The sequence below is a fragment of the Triturus cristatus genome, chromosome 3_1, assembly GCF_964204655.1.
Source record: "Triturus cristatus chromosome 3_1, aTriCri1.1, whole genome shotgun sequence".
NCBI lineage: Eukaryota > Metazoa > Chordata > Amphibia > Caudata > Salamandridae > Triturus > Triturus cristatus.
Genome location: NC_140583.1, coordinates 585,080,261 through 585,099,851, shown reverse-complemented (window position 1 = coordinate 585,099,851; position 19,591 = coordinate 585,080,261).

Genomic DNA, 19,591 nt, shown 5'->3' with positions numbered 1-19,591 from the left:
GGACGGGCAGTTTCCAACCTACTGGATTTCTGCAGCCAGTCATTAAATCAAGGTTTTCAGTCTCATAAAGACACTCTGTTAATAATATTATGTCTTTTATTTTCTTGGTATTTCATTGCTTCAGATGCATGTGCCGGTCAATAAATTAATTAGTGTAATTAATATGATGCACATTGAGTTTCCATTACTATGTTTTGCAATATGATAATCAAGCTTACGTGAATGTATTCTCAGTATTTAATCTAAATGTTGGCTGCTTTCTCATACACTAGTTTGTCATTGATTTCTGAGAGTTTCTAGAAGGTTTATGTTAGACCTGGCTTTTATAGTGGGTTTATCCCCAGATGTTTTGTTTTGTGGTCTTCTATTTCTGGCCTGTGTTTGTTGGTTGTATGACGCTTTACCACTGCTAATCAGTGCTGAAGTACATATGCTCTCCCTGTAAATTGTATGTATGGATAGGTGTTTCCATAATTGGCCGATTGTATTTACAAGTCAATCTATAGTACAGTGAACTGTGTGTGCCCAGGGCCTGTAAATCAAATGCTGCTAGTGGGCCTGCAGCACTGATTGTGCCACCCACATACACAGCCTACAAATGTAACTCAGGCCTGCCATTTCAGAACTCGTGTGCAGTCTGGTACTGCCATGTTGACTTGGCAAGTGCACCCACTTGCCAGGCCATAGCCTTCCCTTTTCTTACATGTTAGTCACCCCTTATGGTAGGTCTAAGGTACCCCTGTGGGCAGGGTGCAGTGTATGTGAAAGGTAGGACATGCCCTGATGTGTGTAGCATGTTCTGAAAAGGGAAATACTGCCAATTTAGTTTTTCACTATTGTAAGGCTATCTGTTCCTATAGGATAGAATGGGGTATTTACGTATGACATCTTATAAGCATACCTGCCCCTTTGAATCAGATTGGAAAATAAAGTTTAGTATGCCTGGAATGTTAAAATGCATCTTTTAGTGAAAGTGAGTTTTACATTCTGTGTTTGAAAATACCACTTTTAGGAAGAATGTATTTTCTTGCTTAGCCATCCAGTGTGCCTCTGCTACGATGTGTATTGACTGTCTGGCTTTGGAGTGAGAGGGGCTGGGGCATTTGCAGTGGATCCAGAGAGTCTGGATGAGTCAGCACTAGGCTGAATATGACTGATCTGCATTTGGAGTGGTGGGAGGAGTAGCACCTGCACCTGAATACGGCTGTGCCTGCCTTCCACAATGATGGTTCCACTCCCTGTGGTGTGCCTGAAGCCAGGGCTCACACAAACAATGGAGGTTGTTTTGCACTTGCAAAGTTCCCCCCAGAACTGGTTTGGACTGGGCTCAGAACCCTGGGCCAGGAGAGAACAAAGAGATTTACTGTATAAAAAGAGGGGCCCAGACCCCAGACTTTTAGATCACTTCTGGGAATCAAAAGGAACCTTTGCCAAGGAGAAGAGCCGGAGAATCTGAGGTGGAATACTGCCCCTGTGCTGTTTGCTGTCTGGGGTTGGTCTGCAGGAGCTACTTGCTGCCAAGGAAAGGAGAAAGGACTTTGCTGTTTGCTGCTTCCCCTGCTTGAGGATGATCTCCAAGGGCTTGAAATTAAGCTTGCCTCCTGTTCTGAAGTCTCAGGGACACAAAGACTTCACCACCAGCTCCCCTGAACTTCCTTGCTGGGAGTTCTGCCCTGCTAAGAGGTGCCTGTTGTTGTTTTGGACCTCTAGAGGCTGTTTGCCGCTGAGAGCTGGAAAAAGTAACGCAACTTCGAGAAGCACGATGCATCAACACCAGTTTCCGATGCATCGGCAAGGAAATTGTTGCAGCACCTGCCTGCGGATCTCCGAAGTCCGAGATCACAGCACCGATTCCAACAGAAAGCCTGCTGTGCTGCTGCAAGAACCCACGCATCGTCATTAATCGTCGCATCGCATCGAGGCGCCAAGTCTGTTGCATTGTTGGGAGACACTGTAAGAAACTGACGCATCACCTCCCCATGCAGTAAGAAACCAACTCATAACCTCCTCTCCAGTAAGGAACTGACGCATCACCTCCCATGCGCAGCAGTAAGGAAACAACACATCACCTCCTCCGCCAGAGCAAGGAACCGACGCATCACCTTCCTTGAGTGTAAGGAACCGACGAATCACCTTCCCTGCAACCCTTTTGTTTGTGTACATGACACATCTAAGGTTCTTTGTGTGAAAAGTGGCGAATCTGCAATTTGCTTTGAACTGTACTATTTCTACCATTTAAAAGTCATATTTTTATTACTTTATTGTGGATTTTTGTCGTTTGGTCTTGTTTGGTTTAGATAAAGATTACTTATTTTTCTAAACTGGTGTTGTGTCCATTTGTAGTGTTTTCACTGTATCACTTTAGGTGTTCAGAAATGCTTTACACACTGCCTCTGAGATAAGTCTGTCTGCTTGTGCCAAGCTACCAAGGGGATGAAAAGGGGTTATTTTAGAAGTGTATCCCCCTTACCCTGACTAGAAGGAAGGGTCCCTATTTTTACAAAGGTACCTATCTCTGCCAACTTGAGATCCCCATGGTCTGATTTACATCTTGGCAGATGGGTTACTCTGTCACAGTAGTGACGGGTGTCCCCTCCGCTGAAATATAAGTCCCATTATATCCTATGGGATTTATATATCGGAAGAAGGGATAGCCGTCACCATTGTGATGGAGTAACTCGTCCACCAAGATCTAAATCGGGCCCTATATGTGTTGTTTATGGCTGTTATTCAAAAGGACATAGTCTCCTAGAATTAAAATAATTGAAAGGATATTTTCTGTTAATTGTTCATGCTAAGATTTGCTAGCAACTTTGAAATAAGGTTATAAAAACTGAGCACAGAGAGTGATGAAGAGAGAGGAGTCTTCACAGCAGGCAACACTAAGACAAACTATATATATTCATAGCTCCAGTTCAATTGAAGTCTACTGGAATGGGAGGCACTTAGCCTTCGCTCATCGAGTCATCGGTGTGGTTAGCCTTGTGAGATGAGAATAACAGACCTTTCTATTGCATTGAACATAAGTTCCATCCATCCAACTGGTATACGCATGTATACCTATCTTTGAAACTCAAATAGATTTCATTTGCTGTTGTGATAGAATTAGATTAGTGCATAGAGGTAGCAAAAAGAGAGGGTAAGATTGCTATAAAGTTATAACAGCAATCATGTTGGAGTGATTCCTTCTATTTTAGTAAACGTTGCTGCTGCCATTTTATATGTCTTCATAGTGTGTGCTCTAGACTAGGATTCTTATTTTCAATCTGGTTTTTTTAATGTATCCCTTGTGTTTTAGTGTTCTTGAATGCATAATTCTTTAACGAAAGAGGGTTTGGGACTCCACTAACTATTCTTGTAATGTCTCATGCCATTGACTGTTACCTGAAACACATCTCGCTTAAATATTTTTCAGTGAATTGGATTGGGGGGTGGTTGCACTACAACTGTTTTTCTGATTTGGGTTGGCACATTGGCTGAGTTCTTGGTGGCAGTGGGTCTAGAAAACTGACCTCTGAGTTTTTAGAAAAATGCATAAAATGTTTCAACTCTTTCTCAGATCCAGTCGCGAGGATGAAGAGAGTGCCCAGTTACATGGCACCTTCCAAGTACGTCTCCTACTCCCCCCACTCATTGACTCCCTTACTCACTGCAGCCCTGCATCAGCCATGATGTTTCCATTCAAACATTCCTCTAGAGCCCTCCTTTCTGGGTCCTTTTCTGTGACACCGACGGACTCCTGTCGTCAAGCGCAGGAAGCAATGGCCTATCTCACCATACCCAGCACAGATTTCAGTACCCACAAGGCCAGTCTCAATGGGAGAGAGAACAGTCTCGCAACATCGTCTCCCTGCATCTAACTCGTCTTGGTCACAATATTGGCAGCTGTATCTATGCCTGTGAATTTATGCTGCAGATTAGCTGCTTGTCTGCATCAGATGGTCCTATCAGGAGATTAAACAGGAATAGGCCATTGCCACAGGCAACCTGGAATCAAGAGGTTATCCTCTCCTCGCTGCAGGCTACGCCTCACTTTATTACACATATTAATGCACTTCCCTTTAAGTAAAAGGGGCCAAAAAGCTACAGTTTTTAAAATGTGACAACGGTCTAATTGGCACTGCAGTGCGTTTTCACTTCTTAATATCCCTACATGATTGTCCTCTGTTACCCTCGCTTAGTACAGTGCAAAACAGCTGTGTGGCACTTGATAAATAACAAATTTTAATAGCAGCAGACAGCAGTAAAATATTGACTTCTGGAGAAGAAGAGCCCTGCTGCAGTGTACATCATTAGGAATATTAACTCCCCAGGCAGGAAATAGTTAATTTTATAGCAGGTGTCATCTACTCTGTATACATACCCAGAAAATATGAATATGTAAAGCCCTGGATTTGCATATACTAGACAAATATAGAACATGGTAATTTGGCTCTAACTTTATGAATATAGAAACATGGTAATTTGCTGATAAGTATATATAGAAACATTGTAATTTGCATGGCTGTAATTTGAATGAAAAATGATACCTGCAGCATTGTGATTGAATGCCTCTTTGATGTCAGCAGAAAGTTCAGGAAATGAAACACACAATACTCGCCTCACGCTGAAAGGGACACATCAGAAAAAATAAGAGAGCACAGATTGGACTCATTTGAGATGTCAGCCCTACATGCTGCCGACTGCTGGAGTAACTTGAATACCGGCTGGATATCAAATTGTCAGAGGGTTTCCAGGTTCCCTTGGCCTTCTTGGGATGCCCATCAGTGCTGCTGCCCTTTTGTCCATCGCCAGTGGCAATATATAAGTAAACACCTTTTCAACAGGCTATATTTTGTTTTTGTGTAGCTTCCTCATTGTTCACAAATTAAGCGTGCTGGGAGAATTTCACCATGAGCCGATCTGGGGGCCAACCAGCTGAGCAAAGGACATGCTTCTGGCTGTTAATAAATGTCAGCCCCATGGGGCGAGGAACCGCCTAATGCCAGAATATTACATCAAAACATATATTCAGATCGAACGTGAACTTGCGGTCACTTTCTTTAAAGGTCAGGCTCAGTTCAGTTGCAAGCGAAATTGACAAGATTTCCCCATGCCACAGGCCTTCCTTGTTTACTGTATGCCCCAGGTGTGCGCCGTATTCACAGAGAAGCGCCGGAGCAGCAGCGCGGCTCGAGTGTGAGATATGTTTCAGGGAAGGCTTGGGGTAGATGTCTTGTGTAACTTTATTTTATTCCCCATTGAGTAAGACTGTTCTTGCGAAGTGATCTCTCAACTGCCCAAAGTCATTACACTTCTTCCCTTTCACATTATACCTTTGTAAATGTCAGGCATAACTACATTTTTATTTGCACAGATACCGCTGCAATGAATGAGTACGGATTCTCGACTCTCCAGCCTCCCATCTCTCCTTACCCTGTGTGCTTTCTCCTAATATGATTTGTTGAGCAAATTGTTCCATTAATCTCCAGCTGTTTGACAGAGTGAGAAAATAAGTGCCAAAGTAAGAGGATTCACAAGAATCGGAAATCGCAGTCCCTCTTTTTCAAGGTAAATAGTTATTATATCAGGGTGTCAGGCTGGTAGAATGGATGTGCTTTCGCTCTTGGTTTGTAAATGTCACTTCTCGTCAACCCATCAAGGTGACAGATGTGGTGTGGTTGCAGCGTGAGTTCAGTTTCTTGACAAGGCTCTCTTTGACATTACGTTTGCCCGCAGATGTCTGCTTGCCTCCTTCCTGCCCCCCCCAAGGTAATACCTCATCCTGTGCTTTCAGGTGTGGGATTACCACTTCTGTTCATAAAGAAGGGCTATACGTGCCAACAGAATAACATCATCAAACTCACTTAAGACACCACACACAGGCACTGCACAGCAAACGATAAATACTTTTTTCTCACTATAGGGATATTTCTATACTAAAATAATGAAAACCGTTAATAAATTGATTAGGACTGCTTCCAATGCAAGTGGGTTCATCTGCTGAGAAGTGATTGGTAATTCACCTCTAGGCACCTGCTTTAATGTATCAATATGTAAATCAGAGTTTTTTGCATACCAGGGGATGCTGTCTACAAAGACTGTAGTATAAACAAAAATGGGGGGCGATGGAGGTAGACGTTAGGTTCATCCTCCAGACTGTGTATAGTTACTAACAAATCTGTAAATGACAGATTAGAGAACCTAATCAAAGGGAAGGGCTTCCGCTAAATGTGCGAAACAACGCCCCGAATCTAAGAAGCGAAAATTATCTTCTTGAGTCCCCTCAATCATCAAGGGTTGCCCGTAGGTTACATGCTTCATCATTGGGGCCATCCGAGACAGCTACTGTCTGGGGCGTGCTGCAACTTGCGAAACTACGTAGGAGCACTTTTTGTGAAAAAATGTGTAGTGCAGTGTTTGGGGGAGAGGTGATGGTGATGCTAAAAATACCTAGCTAGTGAGCGATTAATTTATTCCTGCTCCTAGTTGGTATGGATAAAAAGGGGTTAATAGTAGGGAGGAAGTGTAACGGTTATGTGTATCCCTAGTATTTGGCCAACATGTTTCAAGGTGTCCCCTAAACCTCGGTTTCAGGACCACATGGGGATCGACCCCATGCGCACCACTCTGTGAGAAAAACAATCCTATACTAAAGAAATAATATAATAAAGAACACCTAATGTGTGAGCACCAAAATTAAATACATACGGTTGAAATCAGACTCGTAGTATCTGTTCGAGGAGATAAAGTGACAAAGAGATTAGTACATATTGCCTGCCCACCCCTCACATGGGCAGGTCCAAACCATATGCAGTGCTTAAATCCTTCTGTTCCTCTATAGGTTGAGTAGGTGCCCTTAGCAGTAAACATTTTAATTAGTGCTTGTATCTAATGTGACACCTTGGAACACATCAGACTGTTGTGAGATAGCATGGTTAATCATTAAAAACATTGGTAAAAAAGAAAGAAACACTTGTGAGCAAATATTACAAGATAAAACAAACATTTAAACATACTGTTCACAATTTGTAAGAACATACGTTCTGTTTTGGCAACGCTGTGCCTCATGGACTGCCAGGGTGGAAGGGCTTGTAGTAACCCTAGAAGTATGTATATTAAGTATTTAAGTCAACGGAAGGGCCATGGGTAAGAGCGAAATACTGGTTAGTTATTTTCCATTGCATGGTCTGGAGGAAAAATGAGCGTTTATCAGGGATCCTGGGTTCCGGTTAGGGAAAAAAGTCTTACTTGGCTCAGCACTCCTCCGTCAATGACACCTACTCGTACCCGGGCGGACCGCATATTAGCATGTCTTCAGCCCGATGTTTAAATACTGGCAGGAAGAGCCCAGTCATGCTCATATGGGATTAAAGACTAGACCACGGTTGTAACAAAATGGCTGCCTTCTTTCAGAATTTTGTCCGCACCATTTTGGGAGGATCATTTTCAGAGTTGCAATTTTTTTTTTAACTTAAATTTGTGGCATTGTAAAGCTGGGGGATGAGTAAAGAATTATTTTTTGTCAGCATTTATTGAGGTTATAACCGCAACTGAAAAAAAGACTATGACAAAAAAGAACATGAAAAAAGACTATGAACCAAGGTTAATGGACATTTCATTATTGGCAAGGTTTGATCGCCATATTGGAAGTAGAGACCTGAATTGGTCCACCTCCAATAATAGTTAAAAGATTATCAATTGAGGTGTAGTTAGTGTGGTGTCAACCTGAGAGGAGAAACTACTCTAAAGCCTATGTTTGATATCAGTAGGATTCAGACTGTTGCTTTTGTGTGGTTGTGGATGAGGTCGGTCAGTAATTGCAAGCTCCTTGCATCATGCCAGTGGAGTAACAAAAGCAATTTGGGGTCTCACTTGAGAGTCTGTTCGTCGGACCTTTTCTTGGAGGTGATTTGAGTACCGTCCGGTCCTCTCATCTGTGATGTAAATAAAACAGTCCCAGAGTGGTATTGGGATTATTATATCGGTATCTCCAATGTACCCAAGGTGTAGGTCATCTTGTGAACTGTCCCCATGTGATATTATCATTCAGACCTGTGGTATCTGTGTGTAATTTGAACACCCATCTTTGTATTTTTTCCAGCAGCTTCTGTTCCAAATTGTCACAGTGTGTCATATGTTCTAACACTACCCATCGCATGTCATTTGGGGTGTGTTTCTTTTCATTAAAGTGTGCCGTCATCCTCATGCTTGCCCTGTGCCACCTGATGTTGTTACACTGCTCATATATTCTTGGCGTGACCTTTCTAGTAGGCATACCTACATAGTGTAGGTTACAGCTACATGTGATCATATATATCACCCCTGAGCTGTTGCATGTGGTGAACTGTCTTAATTCCCAAGTTGTTCCTGCGTTGAAAGTCACCTTGTTCATGGTAGCAGTTAGGTAGCACACACTGCAGTTGCTAAATGGGTGATGGCCTGTGGGTAACGTACTGATTACCTGTTGGTTTTTCTTGAGTTGGGATTTTGGGCGAGTGTGTACTAGGATGTCCCTGAGGTTCTTGCCTCATCTATGTGAGAACATGGGTAGTGGGATATTTAGTTTCCCACTGTTGAGGATGCACCAGTGCTTTCTTACTATCTTGGAGACTTTGTCTGATGCTATGTTAAATGTTGTTATACAGTTGGGTCTTTTGTCTTTTTCTATGTCCTCTTTTTCATATGTTTCCAGAAGACCATCCCTGTGATTATTGGCTGCTCTTTTTTTTTGCTTTATTCATGGTCTTCGCAGGGGATTATCTCTTCCGGAGTTTTTCGGATAGGTGTTTTGCCTGTATTTCATAATCCCTTATTTCTGAGCAATTCCTCCTGAAATTGGCCAAAAGGGAAGTTTTCTTTCAGGTGGTGAGGGTAAAAACTACCATAAAGTAGTAGGCAATTCTTGGCAGTGGGTTTAAAGTGAGTGTTAGTCTTAAGGGTCCCTTCTGCCGCATTGTTGAAAATTAAAACAGCGATCTGATTAAGCATTCACTAAAGACATGAATTCCCCTTCCTTGGACCAAGTTTCTCTCCTTATGTTGACTAATGTCTGGACTCCATTTTGTATTGTCGTGTCTCCACGTGCTCAGCACGAGAAGAGTCCTATCTTCGTGTCAGTTGCTCTCATAATCTGCCTAGTAACAGTCTATAAATAGCTCCTTTGTCCGTCTGGCGCATGCCCAGACTTGACCACATCTGTTATCAGTTAGTCCTTGCTTGACCATGTTTCCGCGGGCTTAGGAGTGTGCTAACTCCGCCCACATATTGATTCTGTATCGAAAATGACCATAAAAGGTAATGAATTCTGCTTCATATTGTATCCACCCACTTATGAGCCCCTCTGTTGTGTATAAAAGGGGACTGTGTATGCAAGTCCTTTGTGCTACTCTATGCAATACTGAAGAGTGTTGTATGGGTTGTAGGACCACCCTTAAGGGTTAATAAACTCTGTCTTTGTATTTTGCAGTTTCCGTGCCAACTTCCTTCTAGCTTTCGTTACAGGAGAGCGAACCCTTGTATTCTGCGGGCCTAGCTGGGGCCTGTATTCATCAATTGGCGCCCGTCACGTGGGGCTCATCGGCGACTCGGATGCTCGAAGGACTGGTCGTGACGAAGGTGAGGAATTTTGCCGGGGATGTGATCACTGCCAGTGGCGTTTTAGTCCTGGCATCCCGAGGTTTTTTTCCTTCCCTTCCGAACTGACCTTCTGGGTGGCGCCGGTCCTCGACTGAGACCTCTTCTGTCGGTTTGCCGTGACAGCCGTTTGGGCGAATTTTGGAACTTGGCAGTTGGAATCTGGACACTCTTGATTGGTAAGAACCGTTGTACGGTACTTGCTCTGAGTTTTGAAGCCTGGGTTGGCTATTTGAGTTTGATTTGTGATGACCGGTCATATTTTGTATTGATTACTGTGAGAATATATGCGTTGCAACACATATAGGCAGGTAATGTGGAGATATTTCTCCGGAGTTGTTTAAATCTGAACGGCGCAAAGTTTAAGTGCCATTTTTTTGATAATACTGCATATTTTGCATTATTTTTGAGCATGCCTGCTTTTAGCGCACTCCGTAAGTGGTGCTGCTGCTTTGGAAACCGGTTAAATCTTGAGGAATCTGCTCCAGCCCCCCCAGAGGGGACTCCTAATAGGGATATGTATGTGAAGCATGGTCTTTCCTCTATAATGTACAGCACAGTGTGGAGGAAATACACCAAAAAGGATCTTGAGTTACGATGGCCTTTGTATGGATCGTTTGATATGCGTAAGATTGAATATGTGGAACAGTGTATGTGTAAACGGCGTGCTCGGCAAGACATGTTTGAATGTGTACGGTTATGGGTGAAGGAAGTGCGTGAGCGAGAGAAACGTGAGAAAGCGCTGTTTGATAAAGAGCAACGGAAAAATGATCATGTGCGAGCACAGGAAGCGAAGCGTCGGGAGGAAAGAGAACTGGCGGAGAGACAAGAGAAAGAGCGTAGGTTGCAAGTCCCGGGTCAATATGCTGTCCGCCAGCCACTTTATCCTGTCCTTACTAATCTTGAAGATGATTTTTATTTATTAGATCGTTCTCCGCCCCCTTATGTTGGCGCGTCCGCCCCGAGATCACAGGAGTCTGGATTGGTTTCGTATAAGGTAGACACGCGGTCTATGTTATCAGTTGAGCGTATGGGTGAGCTTTGGAAAATTTCTCTTCGTGCACTTAAGGGCAAGTTATCCCTTGCTGAATTGTTGGACTCTTTGGAAAAGTGGCGGGATAGAGAGAAGTTGTATTTTCTTGAAACCTTTTCTGATGAAGTGATTACTGCCTTTCGGAAATATTCAGAAGTTTTTGAGCCTGATGATGTAGTATTAGATGCTAAAGCATTACGTAACGGTGTTTTTTCTCGCTCTAAGGCACCTGATGCGGTCCGGCGACTGTTTGCATTGCGGGACGCGGCGAGTGACCTTAAAGAGAGAGCGCGCCTAAAGGCTGGGGAGGAGGAGCAGTCGGATCCACGTATGGGCGATGACCAATCATCTACCTCCCACTCAGATAAGAGCGAACTAGTGCATGCTAAACCGATGCGAGAGGCGGCACCTTTGTATGTTCCTCCTAAAGGAGCAGGAACTAGTTCGGATATTACTTCCGCCAATGCTAAGGGATATTTTGTGTATAATTGGGTCTATGCTCCCTGGCATAGGGCTGATGTTATGGCATTAAAGAATGCATTGCCTGACCCCCGCAAGAATCCAGCGGCCTTTTATGAAGAGGCTTGAAGGAGCCTTGAATTCTTGTACTATGACTTTAGCATATATAGATTTGTTCTTTGGGCTCATATTACCACCGGATATGTGGAGATCTGTGCGGAAGGTGGATGATGTTCCCGCTTTTAAGGCTAGGTGGTCCGAGATTGAGGATGAGGATAGGGAGAGAAAACCCGCGCAAAAACCACCGCGGATTATTTTAGATCTTCCTGCTGCTATCTTGACCAAGTTGAAAACGATTATTCCCCCTAAAAAGATTGATTGGAATATGTTAGCCTCGTGTAAACAGAAGGTTGATGAATCAGTTTCAGATTTCTTTACACGCTTTGAGGAGACATTTCATGATTTCAGTGGTCAGTCGCTTACGGATGATACGGGCCGGCATCTTTTTGTGGATAAATATGTGGCGAATTTATTACCAGGAATAGCAGCTCGTTTAAAAGCGAGTGAAAGTTCTTGGTCCACCTCGTCCCTGGCATCCCTTCTGACTATGGCCCAGTATTATGAGCATCAGGAACAAGAAGCGAAGGGGAATGAGGAGAAGAAATCGAAAGATTTGAAAACTAAGGTGATGTTAGCACAAGTATATGGTCCGCCTCGTCGGGGTGTAGAACGAGGTAGGGGAGGATTCTATGGTCCCCCTTCGGGTCGGTCAGATGTAAATAGGAATCAATGTGCGTATTGTAAACAGTCGGGTCATTGGGCCAGAGATTGTCCGGTGTTGTATGCATCTCGTCAGGGACGTGGTCAGGGACCACCGAGAGGTAGAGGGGGCTTTTCGAATTATAGAGGGAACTCTAATGATCGTACTCGATTTGAGTCTAGCGTACAGCAACGGGATAGGCCTAATGTGTTTGATAGGCAACACCAGTATCAAATGTCTGGGAACGACCGTTCTGGGTATCATGACTCACAGCATGCATAGGATTGCGTTGGATGGGGGTTAGAATCAGTTGAAGTGCCGGTTGATCAGAAGGGTCCTTATGTTTCAGCAAATGTTTTGGGTTCTACTGATCGGTTCCTAGTTGATACAGGAGCTACCCGCAGTGCGCTGTCCAAACAATTGGTTCCGAGGGCTCCCCCATCTGGCTTAATGGTTACATCGGTAGGGTTTGATGGTACACTCTCTCGAAGCCCTCTTTCCCGACCCCTTGCATTCCATGTTGACCACTTTTCTGCGCCCTGTCCATTTCTGCTTGCCCCGAACACGCCTGACAACATTATGGGTCTTGATATGCTCAAGCATTTCAGAGCTACGATCCGCTGTTTTCCCGCTGGAGTACGTGTGATATTAAACGATAATCACCCGATGACAGACCGGATGTGTGTGGTTGCGGAGGATACTGCATTAGCTTCCCTCCCTCGTTCTTTGTGGGCCACTTCGGATACTGATGTGGGACAGATGGTGATTCCGCCTGTCCACATTAGTGTCCAGGAGGGTGCGGTGTTACCACGCCTCCCTCAGTATCGTATTTCCCAGGAGGGGGAGGAGGCACTCATACAGATTGTGCAGGATTTGATTAAGGTGGGGGTAGTGGAAGAAGTTCCCTATAATGTTTGCAACAGTCCTATCTTACCCATTTTGAAGAAAGATACGGATACCAGGGTTTATCGGTTTATCATTGATTTAAGGGAAGTGAACAAGATTGTGATACCTCAGTATCCAGTGGTTTCTGATATCACGACGTTACTCACTTTGGTCCCGCCAACGGCAACCGCGTTTTCAGTTATTGATTTGAAAAATGTCTTCTTTTCGATCCCTATTCACTCTGATAGCCGATACCTTTTCGGTTTTACTCTGAATAATAGGTCTTATAGATTTTGTAGAGTCTCCCAGGGCTATACGGAAAGCCCTAGCATTTACAGTCAAGCATTGAAACGGCAATTGGATTCCTTTGTTCTGCCCGAGGGTGTCGCCCTTATACAATATGTCGATGACATCTTGTTGGCGGCTGACACTCCTGAGCTGTGTGAGAAGAGTACGTTATCCTTGCTTTCCTTTTTGGCATCTCACAATCACAAAGTGTCGAAGAAGAAATTGCAATTCTGTAGACCAAAGGTGACTTATTTGGGTCACCTTTTGTCTAAGGAGGGGCGTGCACTCACACCAGATCGTATTCAAGCAATTTTGGACACGCCAGTGCCTTCCACACAGAAGGACGTGAGTGCATTTTTGGGTCTTGCTTCTTTTTGTAGGCAATGGATATTGGGGTTTTCACACATAGCTAAGCCATTGTTAGCACTTTTGACAAAAGACACACCAATTCCTCTTCCCTGGTCAAATGAGTGTGAAATTGCCTTTCGCAATTACGACAAGCCCTTTGTTCAGCACCAGTGTTAGGTACCCCTGATTATACGAAGCCCTTTTCACTGTACGTGCATGAGAAAGATGGATGTGCATTATCAGTTTTAGTGCAGATGCACGGCGACAAGCAGCGCCCTTGTGCATATTTTTCGGCTGTACTTGATCCTGTTGCCCGAGCGTTGCCTGGTTGTTTTCGCTCGGTTGCGGCGACAGCTGTGTCAATACGCCAAAGCGAGGGAATTGTGTTATCTCATAAGCTGTTGGTATTAGTCCCCCATGCTGTTGATGCCCTGCTTAATCAGACAAAGACGCAACATTTGACCAGTGCCCGTTTAACGGGATATGAGTTGACGCTTTTGGCTCCTCATATTACGTTAAAGAGGTGTGCAACGTTAAATCCAGCCACATTGTTGCCGTTCCCGGAAACTCAGTCTGAAGCACGAAAAGCACATGATTGTATTCTTGTGACTGAGGAACAGACAAAGGGTTGTATTGATCTCCAGGATACGCCCTTTACAGATGTAGATGGAGAACTGTGGGTGGACGGATCATGCCTGAGGCTACCAGATGGTACGACTTCAGCAGCGTATGCAATTACCACATTACAAACAATAGTGGAGACTGCACGCATACCGCAGAAATCAGCTCAAGCAGCGGAACTGATAGCATTAACACGAGCATGTGAGCTCAGTGCAGGATTGTGTGTGAATGTTTATACAGATAGCCGCTATGCCTTCGGAGTAGCGCACGATTTCGGCCTACTCTGGAAGGAGAGAGGCTTTCTAACGTCACATGGAGCACAGATAATGTATGGGGAGTTAGTTCACAACCTTTTGACTGCATTAACATATCCAAAGAAGATTGCTATAGTTAAATGTAGTGCCCATAAGAAAGTGGTTGATAAAGTTGGAGAAGGTAATGCTTTAGCAGACCGGGTGGCACGAGAGACTGCGGTGCAGCCTGGTGCTACTGCAATGTATGTTGTGAAGTCACAGGCAGAAAGATGGCACGATGCAAGGAGAGAAGTGCTGGACATACAGAGGACCGCTTCCGATAAGGAACGGGAACAATGGTCCAACGATGGAGAATTAGATGATGAAGGGTGTTGGAGAAGTAAGCAGATGGATAAGTGGAAGTTACCCACTGCCTTCGTGCAACCTATGGTTCAGATGGCACATGGACTAGCGCATGTCGGAGCTTCCGCAATTGTTAAATTACTCACACGAGTTTGGGAGCATCCGGAGATCGCTAGTACGGCAAAGAGGGTAGTGCAGACCTGCATGATTTGCCTGAGGTATAACCCGGGAAAGGGTACCCGAACTCCAGCAGGAGGATTTGCGACACCTACTGCACCCTTTGAGGTTTTGCAGATGGATTACATTCAGCTCGAGCGCTGTAACAATCTGAAGTATGTTCTAGTAGTGGTTTGTGCCTTCAGCAAATGGGTTGAGGCATACCCTACGAAAGATAATACTGCAATGACTACAGCCAAGATGCTATTGAAGGAGTTCTTACCTCGATATGGTGTTTGCAGATTGTTGTGGAGTGATAACGGACCTCATTTTATAGCAGACGTTATCAAGTATGTCCTGAAAGGCCTGGGAATTACCCAAAAATTTCATGCAGTGTTTCACCCTCAGTCTGCGGGATTGGTCGAGAAATATAATGGTACTCTGAAGCTTAAGATCGCGAAGATTCAAGCTTCGACTTCTTTGACTGGGCCAGACGCTTTACCGCTGGCATTATTGTCAATTAGATCGATACCGCATTCTCGGACCGGTCTCACACCTTACGAGATCGTGTTTGGACGCCCAATGAATATTTGGAGTCCACCAAAACCGAGGTCAGTGTATGATGTACCTTGTGTAATGATGAATGATTATCTGGCACAGTTAACGGATAATTTGGTTTCTATTCATCAACAGGTTCGAGAAGCGCTCCCTGATCGGTCCACAGGTGAAGGTCATAATATCCGACCTGGAGATCAGGTTATGCTGAAAGTCTTCGAAAGGACAAACAGTCTGGAGCCGAGATGGGTTGGTCCTGAGCAAGTCTTGCTCGCGACGAGGACAGCTGTGCGGGTTTCTAATCGGAAGAACTGGATCCACTCCTTGCACTGTCGTAAAGTGCCGCCTGGATTGGTGGAGCCTGCTGTGTTGACCGACCACCGAGAAATCCTGACTGCGAAGAAAGGCCGTGCTGTGGAACCGAACGACACTGAGGAGCTCTTCCCGGACCAAGCGATTCCTGGAGGAAGAAGATATCATCTCAGACCGAGGAAGTGATTTTTTGTATCCAAAGACGTTGTCAGAACGGCCCTTGGGTTAGTGAAACGGAGAGCCAATGAGGCAAGGGGGGGGGGATCAGCCCTGCATTAGTGTAGTGACACCCGTCTTGGCCCGCTGGTGAAGAAATCAACGGCTGCCTAAGGGGAAGAGTTCTGACAACCTTTTAGTTTCAGGAAGATATTGACTTTTTACTACAAGATGGAGAAGAAGAAGATTCTTTGTGCGACAAGTTTTATTATCATTGTGGCTATTGTTGGTATAACCACATGGTTTGTTGAGGATGTGACTCCTGCCCGTGAGTTGCTTGTTTTGACCACTCCAGTGCCTGAGGAGCACTATTTTTATACCCTTCCGTATCAAGAATTGAAGCATCGTCAGTCTTATTTGAATAACACTTTCATCCAGATGTTGCATCATACCCATGTCGCTACAAATGCTACGAACTGTTGGATATGTGGTATGATGCCAGCTCATCAGAAGAAAGGACGAACGCCATTCATACCTCTTCCTTTTTCTCATAATGGCTCTTGTAGAGCATGGTACACTTTGCTTTTTGCCACACGGAAACCTACAGTGGGACGACTACTTTTTAGACTTAATAAGGAATGTCATCAAGATAAAGATGGTTATCCACAAGCGAATGGGACAATATGGGAATGGGAAGAATATCGACCAGACAATGAATCGATCCCCTACATTTTCACGAACACCAGAGACACTACAAGGAATGAACAATTTGTGATTCAAGTGGCACAAGCTCAAGCAGACCTGTGTGGGTTATATTCCTGTTGGTGTTAGCGATTGCATTATTGTATTGAACATAGACGGGTTGAATAATAGTACTTTCTTAGCCTCCCATAACACATACTGCGTATGTGGGAATAAGGGTTATTATCGTTTGCCAGCTGGCTGGTCCGGAGTATGTTATGTAGCATTCTTATTACCTCCTGTATTCTTGGCACCTGCATCTTATCATAAAGATTTGAAGTTGTTGAATAATGTGACTGTAAATAGGTATAAACGTACTCTATCTATTGATGATGTTGATCAAACTGATACTAGCTTGCAGCAGTATATTGATTTTAACTTAGGATTGTTTTTCTTTGTTGGAGCTGCCCTAAATAGTAGGAAAGTTCGAAGATTAACAAGAGTTGTAGAGGCTGTGACAAATCAAACCGCTGCTGCTCTTGGGAATCTTACGGAAGAATTACAAATTACTAGAATTGTTGCATTACAGAATCGTATGGTATTAGATGTTATGTTAGCTGACCGAGGTGGAGCATGTAAAATTATCGGAAGTAGTTGTTGTGTGTTTATTCCTGACCACACGCCATCAGTTTATAATGCTATCAATAAATTGCATAAAATTGCAGCTGAAATCCATACAGAAAATGGCACTTGGACCTTTTCTGGATGGTTTTGGGCATTGATCACTACATGGGGGTGGAAGGTTTTGACTGGTCTCTGCATTATTGTAGCAATTTTGTTTTCTTGTTGCATTTGTGTCCAATGTGGTCCTTTACTCTGTTCTCTATGTGTGTCATTTTGTATTCCTGATAAGAAAGCTATTGCCAATGTCACCTATCAGAAACATTTAACTAAAGAGGTAGAAGAGATGATGAAAATTGACATATATGATGATTATCCTAATAAGCCGGATGTCTTCAGTAAATGCTGAAAGGGTCGTCTGTTGAAAATTAAAACAGCGATATGATTAAGCATTCACTAAAGACATGAATTCCCCTTCCTTGGACCAAGTTTCTCTCCTTATGTTGACTAATGTCTGGACTCCATTTTGTATTGTCGTGTCTCCACGTGCTCAGCACGAGAAGAGTCCTATCTTCGTGTCAGTTGCTCTCATAATCTGCCTAGTAACAGTCTATAAATAGCTCCTTTGTCCGTCTGGCGCATGCCCAGACTTGACCACATCTGTTATCAGTTAGTCCTTGCTTGGCCATGTTTCCGCGGGCTTAGGAGTGTGCTAACTCCGCCCACATATTGATTCTGTATCGAAAATGACCATAAAAGGTAATGAATTCTGCTTCATATTGTATCCACCCACTTATGAGCCCCTCTGTTGTGTATAAAAGGGGACTGTGTATGCAAGTCCTTTGTGCTACTTTATGCAATACTGAAGAGTGTTGTATGGGTTGTAGGACCACCCTTAAGGGTTAATAAACTCTGTCTTTGTATTTTGCAGTTTCCGTGCCAACTTCCTTCTAGCTTTCGTTACAGGAGAGCGAACCCTTGTATTCTGCGGGCCTAGCTGGGGCCTGTATTCATCAGCATAGATGTTGAGATCTAGGAACACCAATTCTGATTTGCTCATGGTGTGTGTGAATTTTAGGAATAGGTCCTGTAGATTGGGCCATTGGAGGAACTCGTTTACTTCAGATTCGTCGCCTTTCCATACCATGAGGACATCGTCAATGTACCTCTTCCATTCTGGTATTTTTTCTCGGTGTGGGTTGTTGTCTGACAAAATCTTGTGTTCTTCTAAGTGGTAAACGTACAATCCCGACACACTTGGAGCAAAGGTACTCCCCATGCTGGACTCATGTCGTTGTCAGAACAGGATGTCCTCAAAATGGAAAAAATTCTCAGGTAAAGTCTATTTGCAGCAATCAAGGACTATATGTTGTGGTGTGTGGAAGGGCCATTCTGCTCCATATAGGGTTTCCTCTAGGATATCCAGGGTTTCTTTGTGTGGTAAGCTCGTGTATAGGCTCTCTACATCTAAGCCAACAAGGATTTTGTGTGCAGGGTCAAAGATGAGATCCTTGAGTAGGCAAATTACTGCTTTCCTATCCTTTAAATATGTATTGTTTTTTTGTATCAGGGGGTATCGAATGGCATCTACAAATTTTGAAAGTGGTCCTAGGATGGATCCGATACCAAAGACAATGGGATGTCCTGAAAGGGTTTCCCAGTGACATGAATTTTTGGGATAGCATAGAAACAGGGCACGACTGGTTGGGTATTGGTCATGAATTCTCCTTCTTTCTTAGTAAGCCAATCATGTGTTAATGCTTCTTTAATCATGCTGGTAATCCCAATTCCTAATCGTTCTGTGGGGTCTTTTTTGATGCGTCTATAATTTCTTTCGTCTGACAGGAGCCTCAGGCAGTCACTCCGGTATGCCTCTCTGCTCTGTAGGACAATGCCATGGCCTTTATCAGCAGGTTTTATTGTGATGTCCCTGTTGTTGGCCAATTCCTTGATGGCTTCTTGTTCCTTCTTGGTGGTATTATAAAATGTTTTAATGGTTCTTGGATCCATCTCTCCTACTTCTTTTAGAACCGCCTTTTCAAAGGCTAATAGTTCTACCGGTAGTGTGACTGATGGCGGTGTAAATGTAGATTTTGGATATAAGCCAGTGTCACCTCTTTGAGTTTCCATAGTTGGTTTGACTTCAAAAACACCTGTAGCTTAATTTTCCTTATCAATTCATTCAGCTCACAACTGAGCAATAACTTATCTAAAGTTGGCATAGGTGCAAAACCAAGTCCTTTTTCTAGGACCATCACTTGTGTTGTTGACAGGGTAGTTGCTGATAGATTTACTATTAGACTGGGTTATTGCTGGTTGTCGGATAGTTCGGTGGGCCCATACTCCTTATGTTCATCCTCATTTGTTCCAGTGGTTGTGCCCATTGCACATGTTGTCCTCTCTTGGTTTTTCCTCTTTGCATGCCTTTGCCTCTTCCTAAAAAAGGAACCAATGATCCCATGTGATCTTGCTGTGGGCCTGTTTCCCAATAAGAGTATGGTTGTG